Here is a 16,875-nt window from a genome sequence, read left to right on the forward strand (position 1 = left end):
CGACGGCGTGGGCACTTAGTCGCGGGCGCAGAGAATCGTGCCCCCTATATATGTGCTCCACACTTTAGGAAAGATGTGAAGTTCTTGGAGAGGGTGTAGAGGACATTTACGAGAATGGCACCAGAGATGAGGGACTCCAGTTAGTTGGAGTGACTGCAGCAGCTGAATTTCTCTCCTGAGATCACAGCATCTGGAGGGTGGGGAATGGGGCCATTCAGCCCTTTGGGACGGTGTCGGCTCCCTGTGGAGGAAGCCAGTCTGTCCATTGCCCCGTTCTTTCCCCGAATCCCTGTGGGTTTATTTCTCTCAGTGCCTGTCCAATTTCCTATTGAAATCCTTCCATCATCTCTGCATCTCCTCCCTCATAGGCAGTAGGTTCCAGGTTGTTACCACTCCCTTTACATGGACACAAAGCTTCTAGAGCACAGAGGAGTCTATTTGGCCCATTTTTCCCGTGCCAGCTCTTTGTACAGCGACCCATTTAATCCCAGAGTTCGACTATTTTGTTTTCTTTTTCAGAATGTACTAAATTCCCTTTTGGAAGTTGCAGTCCAATGAGATTCTGGCACCGTTTATGGACAGTGCATTCCAAATCACAACCACTCGCCGTGCTTTACAATAAATAATTGTGCCTATGGTGTGTCTGGAATTTCAGAGTATTGAAAATGGTGTCAATGACGTGGTTATTACACAAAATTAAGACTCAACCTTTATCAATAAATTGGTGAGGACACCGAGTGTAATATATCCTCGTTTGCAAACAATTAGAATAAATGTACATTTCTATAAAACCTCTCACTACCACTGGAGCTCCTAAAGTGTTTTAAAGCCAATGGAGTACTTTTGAAATATATTCACTGTTGTAATGTAGGAAACATTACATTACGCATGTGTCATCACATTTAGTTTTTAAATTGTTATTTTCATTATTTAAAATAAATTTAGAGTACCCAATTCATTTTTTCCAATTAAGGAACAATTTAGTGTGGCCAATCCACCCACCCTGCACATCTTTGGGTTGTGGGGGTGAAACCAACAAAACCACAGGACGAATGTGCAAACTCCACATGGCAGTGACCCAGGGTCGGGATCGAACCTGGGACCATGGCGCCATGAGGCAGCAGTGCTAACCATTGCGCCACCTTGCTGCCCATAAACTGTTATTTTCATAGTGTACTCACTGGCCTTAGTAATAAGGTCAAGAAGCCCTTTTACATCTCTAACATGTGCCTTTCTGCAGCCATTTCACCTTCTGTACCTTTTCTATATTAACTATGTATTGATTTCATCGCAAAAAACAATAATTACATTAATGATTATTCAGTAGTGAACATTGATTATCATTAATGAATTAGTGTATTAGGTAAATTGCCGGCACACTGAGCAGGGACATAGATGCTCCTATTTTGACTCGGCACAAATATTAACAGTTCCTTCAATGGGGACAAATGCAGGTCAGAGGCTGGGAATCCTGCAGCGAGTAGCTCACTCCTAACTCCACAAAACCTGTCCATCATCTACAAGGCACAAGTCAGGAGTGTGATGGAATACTCTCCACTTGTCTGGATGGGTGCAGGAATTCACCAAAGGCACCTTAGACAGCGCCTTCCAAACCCAAGACCCTGACACCCTGAAAGTTCCCTTCCCAGCCACTCCCCATCCTGACCATTTTCACAGTAACTTCATTGCATTGTTAATATAAGATTACTTGTGACAATAATTAAGATTATTGTTACTTGGAAATATATCGGCTGTGCCTTCACTGTCGCTGGGAAATAATCCTGGAACTCCCTCCCTAACAGCACTGTGGGTGTACCTACACCAATGGACTGCAGCGGTTCAAGAAGCAGCTCACCACCACCTTCTCAATAGGGAATAGTCCTGGGCAATAAATGCCCAGCGAGGTTCACATCCCCGAATGGATAAAATGAAACGGAGAGCTGCCTGAATCCACCACCATGGAGTCACCTGGATTAGTGAATGGAGATAAGGGAATGTCCACTCACATAGTCAAGCTTTTCGAAATGTATCGATTTTCTCGGGAACGTATTGATTCCCTGCAGCGTGAGCTCAGCTTCTCAAAGCAAACACAATGTGAACCAATCCCGCCGTCTGCTCTGAAAGAAATGAACAAAACGTGTTGCTTGGACAATAAGAAACAACATCAGAGGGCTCGCCCGGGATTTGAACCCGGGACCACTCACATTTTCGTACAGCACAAACCACGAGCGAGAATCTTACCACTAGACCAACGAGCCGGTGAGAAGTATCTGATTGAACCAAAAGATACCTTCATTGTCATCCGCAGCCAATCATATCTGCGGAAAATGCTGGGAAAACTCAGGAAGTCAGGCAGCATTTGTGGACAGGGAAACAAAATTCATCTTTCACCTCCGTGACCTTTCATAGAAACCGGGAAAGGTTAGAAATGTAGAACATTTTCTGACAGGGTGCAAGTCAGGAGAGATTAAATGAGAAAAGGCCTTGGGTCCCTGGCCACAGGCTGAGGTTAGCATCGAATCAGAGTATATTTACACCACAGAATGAGGCCATTCGGGCTGCCGTGTCTGTGCCAGCTCTCTGTCAGAGCAATGGAAGAAACAAAAGATGTGTCTGGAGGAGCTGTCAATGGCAGATTGATCAACAACTGTCGCCCGGACACAAAGAACAAGTGAAAACAAGATTCAAACCCAAATCTGCGATGGAAGTACACACAGAATGGGGGCAGCATTTACAGTGTGAAACTGTTGCACACACGATGAATGTGAAAGCTGTATTGAGCCCAGTGGAAAGATGCGCTGCTGTTCCTCGAGTGTTTGTTGAGCTTCTTTCGAACTCTGCACATGTGCTGCATCATTCTAGAAAACAGAATATTCAGTATCACAGAATCTTATTTCGTATCTTTGCATGATGGGAATGTGGAATTCGAAACACAAACAGGTCAGACAGCTTATTGAATAGTAAGAAGTCTGACACCAGGTTAAAGTCCGACAGGTTTGTTTTGAATCAAGATGATGCAAGATGATACTTTGAATGCAAGTCTTTGTATCATTGACTGTGTCTATATATATGATGTGGAAATGCCGGCGTTGGACTGGGGTGAACACAGTAAGAAGTCTTACAACACCAGGTTAAAGTCCAACATGTTTGTTTCAAACACTAGCTTTCGGAGCACTGCTCCTTCCTCAGGTGAATGGAGGAAGGAGCCTGAGGAAGGAGCTGCGCTCCGAAAGCTAGTGATTCGAAACAAACCTGTTGGACTTTAACCTGGTGTTGTCAGACTTCTTACTGTGCTCACCCCAGTCCAACGCCGGCATCTCCACATCTTATTGAATGGCTTAGCAGCCTGAAGGGGCCGAATGGCCAACTTCTGCTTCTATTTCATCTGTTCCTATATTTGGAAACAGAGAGGGACCATTGACTGAGTCAGAACCTTAAGGTGAATATTATGGCGGGTATTTGATCAGGACGAAACATGTGACCATGTCGCCCTCTGGTGGACATCATCACAACTTTACACCGTTCGGACATTTGATGAAAACAGAAAATGACGCCAACGACACCAGTTGAACGGACAGGAAATAAAAGTTAGTTTTATCGGTGTGGTTTGTTGTTCATTGTGCAGTTCAGGGCGGGAAATACCTGCAGACAGAAAAGAGCTGGGAATTTCCAAACTTAAATTCATTCATTTGTTGTTTTATATCCTAGTAAGTATTGTCCAAGCCTGGCCATTCACCAACTGCATTCCCCCACAAACAGACGCTGGACACGATCCCAGAACTGCAAGCTCCTTCTTTCTGTTTTTCGGGAATGACCTTCCACGCTGGTAGCTGCATTGCTGTATTTTACACTGCCGCCAATTTCAACCCCGACTCCGATCCAATCCGCCAGGGCGACCCTGAGAGAATTTCCCCGAGAGTTGTGAAGCACTTTGGGATAAACAGTCTATGTCACGTGTGGACCAGATGTAACGATGGCCCTGTGGGCCAGTGGCGCAATGGATAACGCGCCTGGCTCTAGATCAGGAGATTTGGGATTCGACTCCTGGCTGGCTCGTGGTAAAATATTCGGGATCAGTTTGCAAAGTCCATGAAAAAATGCTGATTCAATAACTTTAACCCAATTCAGTTCATCAGGAGGTGAATTTCTCTCCACAGGATTCCCAGCCGGTCTTTCAGTGTTAATCAATTTAATATATTAACAGAGAGATTCCCAGCCCCTGACCTGCATTAATCGCCATTGAACGAACTGTTAATATTTGTTAACAGAATTGAACGAACTGTTAATATCCGAGTCAAAATAGGAGCATCTCTGTCCCTGCTCAGTGTGCCGGCAATTTTCAGCACTTCTGCTTCTCCTGAATACATTTCCGGCAATATATGAGAGCAAATGACATTTGCTTTGTAAGATATTATATTCAGGTAATAATCGGTAGCGGATTCACTGGGGGTGTGGTTGGTGTTGACCAGATGTAACGATTGAGTTGTGTTATTGTCACTAAACTGGCAATGCAGAGAATCAGGCTGAAGCTCTGGGGACCGGGGTTCCACACGGCAGATTTACTCAGTTCAAGGGTTATTCGGGATGAGTAACAATGAAAATGTCAATTATGCAACTTTTCCCAAACACTTAAACGAATGGGCCTCGACAATGTTTTTACGCGGTTTCCAATCCAGGGTTTTTTGAGTGTAAAGTAAACATGACAACCACCACACCACAGAAACAGGCACCGAGTTTGGTCCCTGACCGAGAACAGGAAACCTGCATTCTTGTTACACTGAAGAACCTTCTTTTGAGGGAGTCCAATTCGGCTGTAAACTTAGACAAGCGGCAGAGAAATTGATTTAACATTATTACTAGAATCAGAAAATGTCGCAGCACATTAGAAAACCATTCACACTTAACACGCGTGAACTCTCTGACCGATTCCTCCCAGTCCCCATAATGGTGATTTTGTAGGATATCATTTGAAACGGGTGTAATGTAACGGATTCACTTAATGAGTAAACAGAAAACAGCAAGAATACAACTCATCGCCAAATGAGGAACGTCCAGAATGTTTCTGCCCGGTTTCGAACCGGGGACTTTTCGCGTGTGAGGTGAACGTGATAACAACTACACTACAGAAACAGCTGGCTGATAGTCGCTCCAATGGGCCTGTCTGGAAAGCTGACACTGTTCTGTCACTCAGTCACACTTTGGAGCCTTTGTTTTTGAAAATTCGTCTGTCCTCATTAGGAATGCTGCAGCGAGATGTATACATACATGTATATGAGATGTAACCATAAAACGGCAAAACGCAATAAGTGGCACTTCTATCACCTCGACCAGCTTTTCAAAAGAACAATCTTTTGATTAATCTCAATGTTTTTCTCTGTTTCAATGATCTTGAGTTTTCTCCATTTCAGCTGATCGTCCAATTCGCTTTTGAAAAAGGAATTTCTGTCGAATCCATGCCCAGTTTGACTTAATGATCAAGTTTCACTGGACCAGGAGCTGTGAACACGGAAATTATGTAGTTTATGATATAAACAACATGTAATCATGCAATTGATTTCATACCGAATTTATGAAGGTGTTTTTTCCTGATCAAGCATCTCTTCATTATTTCTGAGTTAATATACGGAATCTAATTATATTTGATCTGTAGCCTGTTCACACAGTCTGTCTATTAGAGAGGGAATGGTTTTTAGAACTTCACAAAGCCCTGTTGAGATCACTTTGCTTAAGTAGTCCACTTTATTTGGTTTCAAATGAATTTTCAAATGGAGAAGCATTCTCAGGGTGGAATGATTTCTGCTCATTCAGTAATAACATCATTCTCATGTTGCTTCTAAAAATGTCAATCAATTTACTCAGCATCTGTTCCGTTACTCAAAACTTAATCTTATCTGACATTTATGTCCTCATTTGAAAGTGAGACTCTGAAATATACAACATTGATTTGCAAACATGACTGACAAAGAAAATATTTCGAGTCACTGGGAAATACAAACCCCATTGTGCTCATGTGAGATTGAGCACAGTCAGCATGGAAATGAAATGGGATAGTTTTACAGGTAGAGATTTGAGAATGATATTTTTATCATATTTGATTCCTTTTTGTTCTGTGTGTGAGACATTCTGGCGCCTTCATCCCGTTCGTGTTGAAGAAAGAGGGACGCCACAGGATCGGTACCGAGCCTCGTTTTCCTCATCTCCCCGAGTGGGTTTTCCTATTTCGCTATCATGAAGACAGATGTTTTAAAAGATGGCTCTATTAAATCTCTGCCATTTCCTCTAATTCAGTCACAGAATCGCTTGTTTCATTCAGTGATTAAACCTGCATCTGTAAACCAATTCAACTCTGTTGTGGACTGACAAACCGCTAATATGTGAACTTTGTCAAAATGCGGACATATTTTCCATCTCATTGCTTCAGGACAATTCAGCATTTCTGATTTTGCTGAATGCATTTTGAGGCCGGGGTAAAAGTAAATAGAATTGGCTTCAGCACCCGAGATCCCGATAACATCCAGCAACAAACTTAAATCATTCTAACTTGTCTCACGGTTAATGTGAAAGATTTGATAATGTTTCTGTCCGGTTTTCAATCGGCGAATGTGAGGACCAGGACACCACAGAAACAGCGGCACAAAGCCCAGTGTGCTCGGTTGCAGCTTCACAACAGTCAGCTTTCAAATCAAATGAGAGAATGTTACTTCACAACAGATTTGAAATGGAGGTGCCAATTGTATTTGATCCTTCCTTGTACAAGATGTGAACAATTCCGTTGGTCAAATCCCGTCAGTGAAAAAGAAAGGCGGTTATCAGCAGACCCGCACAAAACCTTCTTTCCGCGTCTCTCTTTCTGCTTTGCCTCCACAGGAAGACCGAGAACAAGTGATTTGTAACCATCTCTGTCATTTCCTCTGCATCAATTACCATATTGCTGGCATCTGTCTTTATGGCAACATTACTGTCAGCATGAAATCAGACATTGCTGGATAAAGTTAGCTGGTCTGCCAACATCTGTGGAGAGAAACAGAGTTGAGCAGTACACTCGTTTAAATGATCCTTCACAGCAGTATAGGAGGGTAGGGTAGGAATGGACAGAATTATATAGTTGGAAAGTGGCACAGGAGGAGGGGCAGAATAGAAGACCAGGTAGAATAGAAAAGAATAGAATAGCATACCTACAATGCATAATGAGGCCATTCAGCACATCGAGCCTGCACCGATCCTCTGAAAGAGCACCCTAACCAGGCTCCTGTCCTATCCCTGAATCTCTGTAACTCAACCTAACCTGCACATCTTTGGACACTAAGGGCCAATTTAGCATGGCCAATCCACCTACAGATATGGAATCCCTACAGTGCCGATGGAGGCCATTCGGCTCATCAATTCTGCACCGATCCTCTGAAAGACCTCCCAGTCCCAACCTAGGCCCACTACCACACCCAATTCCCGTAATGCCACGTAACCTGCACACTTTTGGACACAAAGAGGCAATTTAGCCCAGCCAATCCACCAAACCTGTATATCTTTGGACTGTGGGAGGAAACCGGAGCACTTGGAGGAAAACCATGCAGACAAGGGGAGAATGTGCAAATCCCAAGGCCGAATTGAACCCGGGTCCCAGATGCTGTGAGGCAACAGTGCTAACCACTGTGCCGCCGTACCGCATGGACAAATTTGTCAAGAACATAAGACAAAGGGGTCATTGAGGAATGAAGAGTATTACCGGTGGCAAAATGATGAGACAGCCGAATATGAAATAGAAGCAACTGAACAGCGAAGGGCAGATGGGGGAGGCTGTAAAGTGCCTAATAGGAAGATGAGGTGTTGTTCTTCCAGTTTACATTGGGCATCACTGGAGCATTGCAGCTCGCCTTGGATGGACATGTGTGTTTATTTCAGATTCCAGCAGCTGCAGTATTTTGCATTATTAGTAGTAGACATTTTTGATAGAGTGACTATATTAATTGTCACCTGTAACCCCATTATATTAAGTTGTTGACTGAACAGACTTACTTTGTGTGCCGAGTCCAACTACAAACATCTTTTGCTGTCCTGTGTGTTCTGATTTCTGGAACCACCCAGAGGGAGGTACTAGACTTGATATTGTGCAATGAGATGGGATTAATTAGTAACTTCATGGTGAAGGCAGCCCTAGGTGGCCACAATCATACATGTTTGAATTTTACATTCAGTTTGAGGGAGAGAAGAGTGCGTCCAAGGCTAGTATTTTGAACTTGGGAAATTATGAACTTGAAGGACAATTATGAGGGCATGAGAGCTGAGCAAGCTGGACTGAACTGTAAGTAAAAGTACACATAAAGTACAAGTGCAGCCTATCACTGCTCAGAAATTATGTTTAAACATAATCTGACCTCGAGTCACTTCACTGAAAACCTGTTGTTCTCAGACACGCTATTCTTCATGTTATAATTGACAGATTAAGAGTAAAACAGCCTACTGTTTCACTGTAGGGAAAGGACACACCATTGTAGATGCCCCATAATGTTAGAGGTCGGCTTATTGAATCTGTTCATTCCATTCCATCTTATATTCAGCTAATGGTGGAAAAAAAAACTTAAGTTTAAGGCGTTTGGGGAGAATGGCCAGTTTGCTGCTCTGATTAGCTCAGATCTCCTTATTATAAAGTGTATTTAGAAGCACTGGAAAGGATGTAAGAAAGTTTTATTGGAGCAATTCTACACTGACAGGTTATACCCATCAAGATAGATTGAGCAGGCTAGGGATGTTTCCTTTGGAAAAGTGAATGATTGAGAAATATAAACGTAGAGAAGTATTTTACAGGGTAGACAACTGGAAGATGTTTTCACTTGTATAAGGATGAAAATAAATATAACTTAATAATACATCTAATGAACAATTCTCTTTAACTAGACATTAAAATAGAAAATACTGGAAATACCCAGCATATCTGGCAACATCTGGGGATTAAGAAACAGTTGATCTTTCAGATCTGTGCTGCTGCAGTGTAGTTCTGACAAAAGATCTTAGACATGAAATGTAAACCATGTCTCCCTCTCCACAGACACTCCCAGATCTGCTGAGTATTTCGATTCTGTCTTGGGTCACTGTCTGTGCGGAGTCTGCACGTTCTCCCCGTGTCTGCGTGGGTTTCCTCTGAGTGCTCCGGTTTTCTCCCACATGTCCCAAAGGACGTGCTTGTTAGGTGAAGTGGACATTCTAAATTCTCCCCCAGTGTATCCAAACAGGCGCCTTAGTGTGGTGACCAGGAGACTTTCACAGTAACTTCATTGCAGTGTTAATGTAAGCCTATTTGTGACACTAATAAAGAATATTATTCGATTATTATTTTTGTTGTTAATTCAGATTTCCATCATCTGTAGCTTTTTTGCTTTTCTTTAACTGAACAGTGCTCAGAATACGGAACTCATTAGAAGAAGGATTTAAAATCACTGACTGAGCTTCAATCTCAGGTGTAAAATCCCACCACAAAATTCTTTGGATTCTGAGGTACAGTGAAAAGTATTTTTCTACGAGCAGCTCAAACAGATCATTTAGTACATTAAAGAAAATAAAATAAAAAGAAAATACATAAAAGGGCAACACATGGTCCACAATGTAAATACATAGACACCAGCATCGGGTGATGTATACAGGAGTAAAGGTTAGTGATAATGTTAGTGTTCAATTAGTTTCAAAAGATTAGTACGATTATAAAAGATGTAAAAAGAGGATCTGTTTGGTAGAGCTCACAGAGAGTCGCCTCACTCCGCAGAGCGCCATCCAAGGTGAATGTGCCTCCAGGCAAATGTGGAAATGAATTCACTCGGTCATCCTATTTGCTGACATAACAGCTCAGTCACACTGGAGGAAGAATCATAGAATCTACAGTGCAGCAGGAGGCCATTGGAGTCTGCACCAGCCCTTGGAAAGAGCACCCAAGTTAATCTCACGCCTTCACCCTATCCTGATGACCCACCTAACCTGTTGGACACCAATTTATCATGGCCAATCCACCTAACCTGCACATCTATGGACTGTGGGAGGAAACCGGAGCACCCGGAGGAAACCCACACAGACTCAGGTAGAAACTGCAATCTTCCCACAGTTATCCGAGGCCGGAATTGAACCCGGGTCTCTGGCGCTGTGAAGCAGCAGTGCTAGCCACTATGCCATCGTGCCGCCCATTTAGTATCATTCAGATACTTCACATGCACTTTGGATGCTGTATCAATTAGTTTAATAATGTGACATCTTGGCATGTGGCTCCAATCGAAATCGGATCACAAATTAACAATTTTGATTGAGCAATATTGCGTCTCAATGGTTGGATATATACCCAGCATTCTCCGCGTGGAAGACTGTGTCCCATTCAGCCCGCAGGAGCTTCTTGCGCAGGCGCACCACCAAGCTGTAAGTGGAGAATGCGCAGTGCGGTCTCTGACTAGAGCATGCGCAGTGTGGTCTCTGACTGGGGCATGCGCAGTGCGATACGTTCCTGGACTTGAGCGGCGAGCGAAAAAATGATCTGATGAACTGAGCAAGGTGTGGGGGAAGAGACAGCGAAGTGGCTGGGAGGGGGGGCTTTATAAACACAGAATGAATGCCTCAAACCCCGAATAAGAAGCTACTGATCCTGTGTTTGTTGGGCTGGTCTGTGTCACAGGCGCAGAATAACGGCAGCCATATTGCAGCAGGGCGCATGCGCAGTGCTCCCTGTCCTGTCAGCAGGAGGAGAGAATGTTGTGACTGATAGTGATGGATCCTGGAAACTCCTTTTCCAGGGGGTTAGTAGGGGAGGATTTACACATAGCAAACTGAAACCAAGACAATTTATATCTTAGACGAACAGTTGAAGGGCTTTGTCATTTTCTTTTTCAGGAAGTTAGAAGTGGAGGATTGATCGATGGGAAACTTAAATCAAGCATCCCATTGTGATCTGACAGAGTCAGCGATACATCCGAACCTGAATATCAGCAGCATCTGGGTGTGCAAGGTAAAATGTTTGTCTGTTCTGTCTGTGCGAGAAGATTACAGGTCCCAGAGTGACTGGAAAAGCCCCGAGATTCACAAACCCTGGTCCGACCATACCTTGAAAGCTCAGCTCCGGGCAACAAACCTTAGGAGAATAGAATGGCCTCAGAGGGGGTGCAGAGCACAGATTTCCTTGATAAGATCATCGAATCCCTGCAGTTCAGAGGGGGGCCATTCAGCCCATCAAGTCTGCACCAACCCTTCAAATGAGCACTCTACCCATTTATGCTTCCTCCATCCCACCCCAACTTATACCCATAACCCAGAACTTAACCTGCACATCTTTGGACATTAAGGGGCAATTTAGCATAGCCAATCCACTAACCTGCACATCTTTGGACGGTGGGAGGAAACCGGAGCACCCGGAGGAAACCCACGCAGACACGGGATAATGTACAAATACCACACAGAGACCGGAATTGAACCCGGGTCCCTGATGCTGTGAGACAGCAGTGCTAACCACTGTGCCACTGCTGAATCCCAAAGTTAAATTATACGGTGTGATCATAGAAAATAGCCAGAGGCCTAAGTGAGTACTACTGGGCCGCCAATGTTTCAATGGTGTGTAAGTGGATGGGAGAAGGGGAGGGAGCGGCGTGGAAGAGAATGGAGAGGGCGTCCTGCAAGGGGACTAGCCTGCAAGCAATGGTGACGGCGCCGTTGCCGTTCTCACCAAAGAAATACACCACAAGCCCGGTGGTGGTGGCTACATTGAGAATTTGGGGGCAGTGGAGACGGCATAGGGGAGGGACGGGAGCTTCGGTGCGGTCCCCGATAAGAAACAATCATAGGTTCGTTCCGGGGAGAATGGATGGGGGATTTGGAGCATGGCAAAGAGCTGGGGTAGTACAATTAAGAGATCTATTTGTAGATGGGACGTTTGCGAGTTTGGGAGCGCTGACGGAGAAATATGGGTTGCCCCAAGGGAATGCATTTCGGTATATGCAATTGAGGGCTTTTGTGAGGCAACAGGTGAGGGAATTCCCGCAGCTCCCGATGCAGGAAGTGCAGGATAGAGTGATCTCAGAGACATGGGTGGGGGACGGTAAGGTAGCGGACATATACAGGGAGATGAGGGACGAGGGGGAGATCATGGTAGATGAGCTGAAAGGGAAATGGGAAGAAGAACTGGGGGAGGGGATTGAGGAGGGGCTGTGGGCGGATGCCCTACGTCGGGTAAACTCATCGTCCTCGTGTGCCAGGCTAAGCCTGATACAATTTAAGGTGCTACACAGGGCGCATATGACTGGAGCACGGCTTAGTAAATTTTTTGGGGTAGAGGATAGGTGTGCGAGATGCTCGAGAGGCCCAGCGAATCACACCCACATGTTCTAGTCATGCCCGGTACTACAGGGGTTCTGGGTGGGGGTGGCAAAGGTGCTTTCGAAGGTGGTGGGGGTCCGGGTCGAACCAAGCTGGGGGATGGCTATATTTGGGGTTGCAGAAGAGCCGGGAGTGCAGGAGGCGAGAGAGGCTGACGTGTTGGCCTTTGTGTCCTTTGTAGCCCGGCGCAGGATATTGTTAATGTGGAAGGAAGCTAAGCCCCCGGGGGTGGAGACCTGGATAAACGATATGGCAGGGTTCATAAAGTTAGAACGGACTAAGTTTGTGTTAAGGGGTTCGGCTCAGAGGTTCACCAGGCGGTGGCAATCGTTCATCGACTACTTCACAGAAAGATAGAGGGAATGGAAAAGAAGTAGATAACAGCAGCAACCCAGGGGGGAGGGGTGGGGGGTGGGGGGGGGGAGGAATCGGATGGACTCTCAGGGATGTTATTGTACATGTATAGGTATTTGGTATATGTAATTGTATATTGGACTGTTGGATTGTAATTTTGGAGAGTATTTAATTTGGACAAGGCAGTTGCCATTTAGTTTTGTTTTTCTTTTGTTTTTGTTTATATATATTATTTATTTATTTGTTTAAAACTGGCCACGGCTATTTATATTGCTTTATTGTTGTGTAAAAGAAACACTACGTATTGTTAGGTTTGGCCAAAAAACTCGAATAAAATATATTTTTTAAAAAAGAAAATAGCCAGAGAGTCATTGTGGCACAGCAGAGGCTATTCGGCCCAGTGAGGCTATGCGAGCTCTCTAGTGCAATCCAGTCAGTCCAATTCCCCTGTTCCATCCCTCAGTCCTCGCAGGTTTATTTCCATTAAATATTTATCCAATTTCCTTTTGAAAATATTCATCATGTCCATTTCTGCCCTCCCCTCAGCCGTAACTTTAGGGTCATTACCACTGACTGTAAAATCGGTCTGCTTCACATCTCCCATATCTTTTACCCACAACCTGGATGTGTCCCCCGAGTCCTCGTACGATCAGTGAATGGGAACAGATTTTCTTCGTCTATTTTACCTAAACCCATCAGAATTTTCTACACCTGAATCAAATCTCCCCTCAACCTACCTCCTTTGCCGGAACCATTATGCAAAATCTCTTCTGCACCTTCTCAAGAACCTTCACATGCTTCCTAAAGAGTGGTGATCAAAAATGGATGCAATACTCAAATTGTGGCTGAATCAGAGCTTTATAAAGCAGTAAAACTTCTATTTCATGCTCATTAACACCATTTATCAGCTCAAGAGGCAATTTAATAAAAGTAAAATACTGTGGGTTCTTGAAATAGAACACAGAACAGTACAGCACAGAACAGGCCCTTCGACACTCGATGTTGTGCCGAGCTTTGTCCGAAACCAAGATCAAGCTATCCCAGCTTGATCATTATGGTGTGTTCCATGTGCCGATCCAATAACGGCTTGAAAGTTCCTAAAGTGTCCGACTCCACTATCACAGCAGGCAGTCCATTCCACACCCTAACCACTCTCTGAGTAAAGAACCTACCTAGGACATCCCTCCTATATCTCCCACCCCGAACCTTACAGTTATGCCCCCTTGTAACACCTACATCCATCTGAGGAAATAGTCTCTGAACGTCCACTCTATCTATCCCCCTCATCATCTTATAAACCTCTATTAAGTCGCCTCTCATCCTCCTCCGCTCCAAAGAGAAAAGCCCTAGCTCCCTCAACCTTTCCTCATAAGACCTACCCCCCCAAACCAGGCAGCATCCTGGTAAATCTCCTTTGCACCCTTTCCAATGCTTCCACATCCTTCCTATAGTGAGGTGACCAGAACTGCACACAATATTCCAAGTGTGGTCCCACCAGGGTCATGTACAGTTGCAGGATAACCCCACAGCTCTTAAACTCAAGCCCCCTGTTAATAAACGCTAACACACGAGAGGCCTTCTTCACAGCTCTATCCACTTGTGTGGCAACCTTCAGAGGTCTCTCTGTTCCTCCTGCTGTTGACCCGGTAATCCGCATTCAAATTTTTCCTACCAAAATGAATCACCTCGCACTTATTAGGGTTAAACTCCTATCTGCCATTTTTCGGCCCAGCTCTGCATCCGATCAATGTCTCTTTGCAGCCTACAACAGCCCTCCACCTCATCTACTACTCTACCAATCTTGGTGTCAGCAGCAAATTTACTGACCCACCCTTCAGCCCCCTCCTCCAAGTCATTGATAAAAATCACAAATAGCAGAGGACCCAGCACTGATCCCTGTGGTGCACCGCTGGTAACTGGTCTCCTGTCTGAAAATTTTCCATCCACCACCACCCTCTGTCTTCTATGTGATAACCAGTTACTTATCCAATTGGCCAAATTTCCCTCTATCCCACACCTCCTTACCTTCTTCATGAGCAGACCATGGGGAACCTTATCAAACGCCTTACTAAAATCCATGTATACGACATCAACTGCTCTACCTTCATCTACACACTTAGTTACCTCCTCAAAGAATTCAATCAAATTTGTGAGGCAAGACTTACTCTTAACAAATCTGTGTTGACAATCCCGGATTAAGCTGCATCTTTCCAAATGGTCATAAATCCTATCCTTCAGAACTTTTTCCATTAACTTACCGACCACCGAAGTAAGACTAACTGGCCTATAATTACCAGGGTCATTCCTATTCCCTTTCTTGAACAGAGGAACAACATTCGCCACTCTTCAGTCCTCTGGCACTATCCCCGTGGACAGTGAGGACCCAAAGATCAAAGCCAAAGGCTCTGCAATCTCATCCCTTGGCTTCCAAAAGAATCCTAGCATATATCCCATCTGGCCCAGGGAACTTGTCGACACTAAGGTTTTTCAAAATTGCTAATACATCCTCCCTCAGAACATCTACCTCCTCCAGCCTAGCCGCCTGTATCACACTCTCATCCTCAAAAACATGGCCCCTCTCCTTGGTGAACACTGAAGAAAAGTATTCATTCAACGCCTCTCCTATCTCTTCCGACTCCATATACAAGTTCCCACTACTGTCCTTGACCGGCCCTAACCTCACTCTGGTCATTCTTTTATTTCTGATATAAAAAGCCTTGGGAGTTTCCTTGATCCGACCTGCCAAGGACTTCTCATGCACCCCCTCCTAAGCCCTTTTGTTTTTAGCTCATTCCTTGCTACCTTGTAACCCTCAAGCGACCCAACTGAACCTTGTTTTCTCATCCTTACATAAGCTTCCTTTTTCCTCTTGACAAGACATTCAACCTCTTTTGTGAACCATGGTTCCCTCACACGCCATTTCCTCCCTGCCTGATAGGGACCTACCTATCAAGGACACGCAGTATTTGTTCCTTGAACAAGCTCCACTTTTCAAATCTGAGATAAAAACAGAAAATTCTGGATAAACTCAGCAGATCTGGCAGCATCTGTGAAGAGAGAATCAGTTAATTTTCAGATCTAAATGATCCTTCGACAGAACTGCTTTGCTAACTACTCTCTGAATATATACTGTCACTTAAGAGATAAAAGCAGAGATAAAAGTCCCCTGTGTCCCTGCACAATCTTTAGCACTATTCCATTAATTATATCTACCCTCTCCCTGTCCTGGGCAACACGTTAGCACAAGTATCTAGCACTGTGTCTTCACAGCGCCAGCGTCCCAAGTTCGATTCCCCGCTGGGTCACTGTCTGTGCAGTCTGCACGTTCTCCACATGTCTGCGTGGGTTTCCTCCGGGTGTTCCGGTTTCCTCCCACAGTCCAAAGATGTGCAGGTTAGGTGGATTGGCCATGCTAAATTGCCCTTAGTGTCCAAAAAGGTTAGGAGGAGTTATTGGGTTCCGGGGTTCCGGCACCTTTTCAGGGAGAGTTACAGATGCTGAAACCTCTGTTGCTGCAGAAACTGCTGAACTCACTGCAGAGTTCTGATGGTTGTAAAGTGTCAAAGGGAAAGATGAGTTGCTGTTCCCTGAGCTCCCTTTGAGCTTCATTGGAACAGTTCAGGAGGCCAAGGGCAGAGAGGTCAGAGTGGGAGGGGGGCAGACAATTAAAATATGATGCAATCGGGTCAGCACGGTGGCGCAGTGGATAGCATTGCTGCCTCACGGCGCTGAGGTCCCAGGTTCGATTCCGGCTCTGGGTCACTGTCCGTGCGGAGTTTGCACATTCTCCCCGTGTCTGCATGGGTTTCACCCCCACAACCCAAAGATGTACCGGCTAGGTGGATTGGACACACTAAATTGCCCCTTAATTGGAAAAAATATTGGGTACTCTAAATCTAAAAAAAACAAATATATGACGCAATCGTCCAGCGTGCAATTAATGCAGCCAAATCCTTGATAAAAGTCGCACAGTATATCATCCTTCTTCTTGTGAAGTGATGAATCATTTCCACTTCCACCACCCTCCAGGGCTGTGAGATCCAGGTTATCACTCTGTGTAAAAAAAGATCTTCTTCACATTTCCCGCTGCATCTCAGGCACCATCAGCTAATGTGAACAGCTTTTCTTTATCGACCTGATCTATGCCTGTATTAATTTTGTACACCTCCATCAATCTCCCCTCAA

At 44.7% G+C, this 16,875-nt stretch overlaps 1 protein-coding gene and 1 non-coding gene across 2 annotated transcripts in view; both read right to left on the reverse strand.

Moving 5' to 3' along the window:
• The window catches only part of LOC140421366 (uncharacterized), a 522,678-nt gene that overhangs the window by 327,719 nt on the left and 178,084 nt on the right, over window positions 1-16,875 (reverse strand). The gene's annotated exons all lie outside the window — the stretch shown is intronic.
• trnav-cac (transfer RNA valine (anticodon CAC)) lies at window positions 5,058-5,130 on the reverse strand. The gene has a single exon. It is a non-coding gene; the product is annotated as a tRNA-Val (tRNA).

Source organism: Scyliorhinus torazame, chromosome 5, assembly GCF_047496885.1.
Source record: "Scyliorhinus torazame isolate Kashiwa2021f chromosome 5, sScyTor2.1, whole genome shotgun sequence".
Taxonomy (NCBI): domain Eukaryota; kingdom Metazoa; phylum Chordata; class Chondrichthyes; order Carcharhiniformes; family Scyliorhinidae; genus Scyliorhinus; species Scyliorhinus torazame.